Source organism: Procambarus clarkii, chromosome 65 (genome assembly GCF_040958095.1).
Source record: "Procambarus clarkii isolate CNS0578487 chromosome 65, FALCON_Pclarkii_2.0, whole genome shotgun sequence".
NCBI lineage: Eukaryota > Metazoa > Arthropoda > Malacostraca > Decapoda > Cambaridae > Procambarus > Procambarus clarkii.
Window position 1 is genome coordinate 17,855,688 of NC_091214.1, and position 6,000 is coordinate 17,861,687.

Here is a 6,000-nt window from a genome sequence, read left to right on the forward strand (position 1 = left end):
AGATCTCCAATATCAGCTCTTGATACTGATAATGGCTCAAAAGGGCCACCACTTACGGGCTATTCATGCCCGTACCACCTTTTGGATGGTTTAATCGTCATCTTGGACACATTCATGGGAGACACCTCCCGTCACGCAGAGTGCACTTGCACCTCCACAGATCTCCAGTATCAGCTCTTGATACTGGTGATGGCTCGAAAGGGCCACCACTTACGAGCTATTCATGCCCGTGCCACCTTTTGGGTGGCTTCATCTTCATCTTCTTCATCTGTTTAAAACACGGGAGACATCTCCCGTCACGCTGGGTGCAGTCGCACCTCCACAGATCTCCAGTATCATCTATTGATACTGGTGATGGCTCAAAAGGGCCACCACTTACCAATTCATGCCCGTGCCACCTATTGGGTGGCTTCATCTTCATCTTAACACATTCACAAAGGAGACATCTCCCATCATGCAGGGTGCATTCGCACCTCCACAGATCTCCAGTATCAGCTCTTGATACTGGTAATGGCTTAAAAAGGCCACCACTTACGGGCTATTCATGCCCGTGCCACCTTTTGGGTGGCTTAATCTTCATCATCGTCCACCCAGTCAGGACCCTCGGGGGCAGATCAGTTGAAGAGCGCTTTGAGCGCTTAGGGTCCAGCCGCATGTCATCTGAGCTTTCCAATGCCATTGTATCCGACTCCCCTAGACACGCATGGAAGCCACACGCCGGCACGCAAGCCACGGGCACGCAAAACCTCAGCGGTGGAGACGACAGGGGGGAACTGGCCCTATGCACAACAGGAGGCTGCGACCCCCTACAATCCCAGTCAACTACAATCCATCGACATAGCAGGCAGAATAGGCGGGCAGTCAGTGACTGGATCCACAGGAGAACTGTCCACAATGATCCCAGCAGGGATAGGTAGAGGCTGCAAGCACGCAGAAACCGAATGCATTGAAGAAGCGTCCATTACAGCCGCAGAAGTGGGAGGCAGGGGAGGGTCGACCCGCTGCACCACACCCATGCCGGCAGCACACATGGCAGCCACAGAACTCACAGATGACGACAGCACAGCTACTGGCAGCCGACCCTTACCAGCCGCATCCTCAACAGCAGGCTCCACGGACACACACACATCCTCGGAAGCCTCGGCAACAACTAGCGGAGGGAAGTCCTCCTCGCAGAAGAGATTCACTTCGTCGAGGACACCCATACTGCATCCCGCAGCCGGGTTCCTCGACATCCTGCAACTGATGCAGGTCCACGGCTTCCGAGCATAATATACACCTATATAATATCCCATCAGCTTGACGGATGACGGGATGTCAGAAAGAAGCCGCATTTCCAGCATTTGAAGGCCATTTTGGACGCCCCTTAAGCGACCGGAGGAGATAATATTCATCTGCACGGACACCACCATCCAAACTGGCCAAAGTACCACCGTAACAACATGGAAAATTCGATAGGGACGCTGTGGATACTGACATAAGCAGAGGCGCTACTGCGGTCGGAGACAACTACAGACCTAGCAGCACCTGGCAACTGGAACGTGGGCCCATCAAACTGGCATAGAAATACCTTGTAGTCCTCCTCAGTAGAAAGCTTCACCACCCCCCCAATGTTTAGTCAACAATTTAACACCACAAACGGCAGCGACGTCAATGCACAACATATCAAACGGCATCGTATCCACGGTAGGGTAATCCACACGTCCCAAATATTCCTGGCCAATCGACTGAGTTCTCAGCATGGGGTGGCAAGGGGCCCCCATCACTCAGTGTATGCCGGGCTCAAGGCACCCTGCAAACATCCACACCAAGGACTGCTCGCTAGTTCGGTTCACCAACATCTAGAGAGTGCAGGCAACACGTCTGCCCCCTTAGGCGACCAAACATGCAATCCAAACAAATATATAACTGAACTGAAAAGGTTACTCGCCTTTCAGATCCATTCATATATATACAGAATATTCCTATCAAACAATATGGATAATGGAAATGTCTGGTAGAAAGTGACTCATGTTATTGAATCTCTTAATTTGTTGGAATGTGTGCATGTTTTTAGTTCTGTGGATTCATCAAGGACACAGACGGATCAGTAGACCAACAGAGACAATAATCTGGAGCTACAGTGTAGACAGGAAATTCTATAGTAGTTGAAAACTCACAAAAAGATGCTCAACTTTACAGAGACGCTAGCCATTCAAAGGCTCTGGAATATGTTCTTGTTGAAAACTGATAACACATTATGATACATTCGTACATATGTACTTATTCTCAACCAGTGTAATCGCCTTTCTCAATTTATATTTTTGATATAAAACCTTGCTATAATATACTTTTTCACCTCACCTGATATGTTAAATTAAGGAGTTGCCCGAAACGCTATGCATGTTAGCGGCTTTGCAAGAATATAAAAATATCACTCTAATGTAATCTCACCAACCCATTGTATCTTCTTGTAAATTATTATTATTATTATTATTACAGGCTCCAAAACTACCAATAAAACTTTGCAACAAGAACATTTACATGACAACATCTGACCATAAATATTACAGCATTAAAACGTTGCAGATGAAGTTGCAAAACTTGCAACTAAGGTGAAGAATTTTAGACTTTTACATACCTCAGAATCTAGTACAGATTAAGAAAAATAATTAAATATGGACAAAGCAAATGTACAGAAACCATAATGCAGCTACAACATCAGGATCTACAGGTTAGTACAAGTACAATATACAAACAGAAGCAACCTGAGCTGCCGTTGAGTGAGAATGTGTCGCCTGACCGCTCCGGTAGTTTGGGGTGGTTGCCGTTTTCGCCGGCAGGGGGTGTGGGTGTCTCTACCATCCCTACTGTTCCTGGTGGTGTGGATGTGGCACTTTTGCGATGGGCGGCCATCTTCCCCCTGTCGAGAGAGTCAATTCCACAGGTTTGGAGTTTACTGGTCGTGCGGGTTACCCGCTCGTAGATTTGGTCTTGAGTGACATGCTCAAGGTCCCGGTCATGGATGTATACGGTGTCGAGCTGGTCACTGCTCACCATGTGATTATCAAGTTTGTGGGTGAGGCAGTGTACCGTGACTTTCTCCGATGGTACGAGGGGGCGTACTTTGCAGCTGCAGAACGGCAACGGGTCTGCGGCCATTTCGGACTGAAGTGGTGCTGTGACATATGTGAGTGTCCATGGCGCCCCCATGGAGTTTCCTGAGACCCTCCTCCGGCGTTTCTTCCAGAGGTATGGCCCCCATCGTCAGTGTGCAGATGAACTCGCTGCATTCTGGGAAATATTCTGGTGTGAAGACCAACGTTCGTACCCTCGGGATGCGACTAAGGTCGGACATTCCATCCTCTGTCCGGTTTTTAGGGTACTACGTGCAGGTGTTTTATGCCCGACAACCCCGTACTAGTTTCCGGTGTGGCATGTTGGGGCATCAGGCTGCCGGGTGCACTGCTGATCCGGCTGCTCCAGTAAATTTGTTCCTTGAAGAGGATTTCCCACCGTTCCCTCTGGAGGAGGACTCCGGGGGTGAGGAGAAGAACGTCCCGTTAGCTGGTGAGGCTCCCCCAGCATCGCCCGTCATTCCCTCTGTTGTCGCAGACCCTCCTCCGGATGTTGCGGCGCCGTCGGATGATTCCCCTGCTCCTGTCACTGGCCCTGTTGCACCCGTGCACCTTCCTTGTGCTCCCTGTGAGGCGTAGCCGTCTTCGTGTGGCCTGGTTCCCCCTGTAGTAGAGGCTGCTGCTGCTGTTCTGCGTCGGGCATCTGTTCGTCCAGCTGGTGGTGCCCATGTTTCTGGGTCCGCTTCTGGCTCTGACGATCTCCGGCCGGTGCCCAAACGTTCCAGGCGTTCGTCGTCTGCCTGGGCCGAGGTTGGGAAATTCAGTGACTGTGGGTCTTCGGGTGTCGACGGTGTGGACCAGGATGCGTCGTTGGCTCAGCGGTTAGTGGAGGTACATGTGCCTGCTGGTGATGGTGACCGTGTCACGGGTGTGCCTTCTGTTCCCTCTCCACCAGGAGCCTCTCGGCAGTGTGGTGTGGTGACTTCTGCTGCCAGGGATGGTGGGGATACTGGTGATGGGCGTGGCCTGGTGGTGATCTTAAGGAAGGATGCGCGCTGATCGGGTTCCCGGCGGTTGTCCGGTAGTGGGTCCGTGGACGTTGGTGACCCTGTAGTGGTACCATCTGTCCGGGTCCCTCCTATGGGGGGGTGTGCATTGGAGGTCTGGAGGACGTGTTGCTGGCGTCCGTGATGCCGCCAGGTCGCGGATTGCAGGGTTAATGCTCTTCAAGGACCCGAGGGACTGTCATGATGGGGGCGAGTCCCATGGTGTGGGTGCGTGTGGCGATCACTCGCGTCAGGTGTGATACCGTCTGGGTCCCGTGTTTACGGGTGTTTGTTGCCCAGGTGCCGGATGAAATAGCGTCCCCGGTGGATGGTCCAGGCCCCTGGCGGTGGTTGCTTTGGGAAGCGTTTAATGTACGGTTCCCTCGGGACATGTTTCCGGGCAAGTATGTCCGCTGATTCCCTGTTTCAGTGCTTACTTTTGTACTGTATGCCTTTCTGGCTTTTGATTGCCCTCTTGTAGTTTGTGCCCATGCCTCTCCCCTTGTTTGGGGCGAGGCAGGTGGTTTGGTGTGAGTGTTTTTATTCATGTGTTTGTTTTTGTGTTATTATTTTCCACTGTGTGTTCTATTTATGCTTTACGTGTTGTACTTGTTTGTTGTCTGCTATGCTTTTTTGTTGTATTTCATGTTGTTCATGCTGATGTACTTTGTCGGTCCTTCAGGCCGGTGATTTTGTTCTTGTTCTATAATGTTATGATGTTTTATAATGTTACTCTGTTTTATTGTTTTGCTTGCATTGTTTGGCTGTTTATATTTGTTTTTTGTTTTGTGTCTTGATGTGTGTTTTTCATGTATACTTTGTTGCCTTCTCATGTTTTGTGTCTTGATGTGTGTGTTTCATGTATACCTTGTTGCCTTCTCATGTTTTGTGTCTTGATGTGTGTTTTTCATGTATACCTTGTTGCCTTCTCATGTTTTGTGTCTTGATATGTGTTTTTCATGTATACCTTGTTGCCTTCTCATGTTTTGTAAATTGTTGTACTGGGCTGTTTGTCCTTCTGGCTGGTGGTTTCTTGTTTTGTTTTGTTATATTTCGCTTGTTTTATTGTATTTATTGTCTTTCCCCTTCCATGCTTGCATGTAAAAATAAAAAAAATATATATATACAAACAGAAGGGCACTTTTATGCATTAGGCTTGTATACGCATGGGAAATAGGCCTACAGGATCCAGAAAAAGAAGAAGAGCAGGAAGTATCAGAACTGTGGAAAAATACCCGACAAACCACTAGACCATCAAATACGATTTGCTAATACCCGAAAGACCATAAAATAAGATTTCAATTGCGATTTACCAGCGCAAAGTAAGTTAAACACAGTGGATATACTCATACTGAAGCAACATACGAGTCATAAATACTCATCCACAGCCCAAGCAGGTATGTCTCTGCAAACAAAACAAAAAATCAAAGGCAATCTAGAGAGGTTCTAGTTTCAGCAGAAATACAGTACTTTTTACGACCTCTGAATTCTGTACACACATCCTATAACGTGTGAATTATTTAGATAATTATGGTGCCCACACAAATCTTAATTAACTGATTGACTATTAAAAATGTAAATATATTAATAAATGCTTTAAATGGTAATTCGGTGATTTAATTTGGCCATCTCATTTTAAGTCAAAGGGCTAAACTTGCTCCAAATTATAACCATAGAGCTCACGTTCACAATGGTTCATTTAAAATGAACAATCGTGAACATGGACTCTGTGGAACAGAAGTTATTGAAGTATCAAGCTATTAGATAAAACGCTTGATTCCCGATTCGGATCATTTGCTTTCGTTGACGTTACTCGTCCCCATGAGCAACGGTATCCTAATTTATATCTAGGAACTGTAAATTCACCTATTAGGCTATAGGAATACCCTAAACTCTTA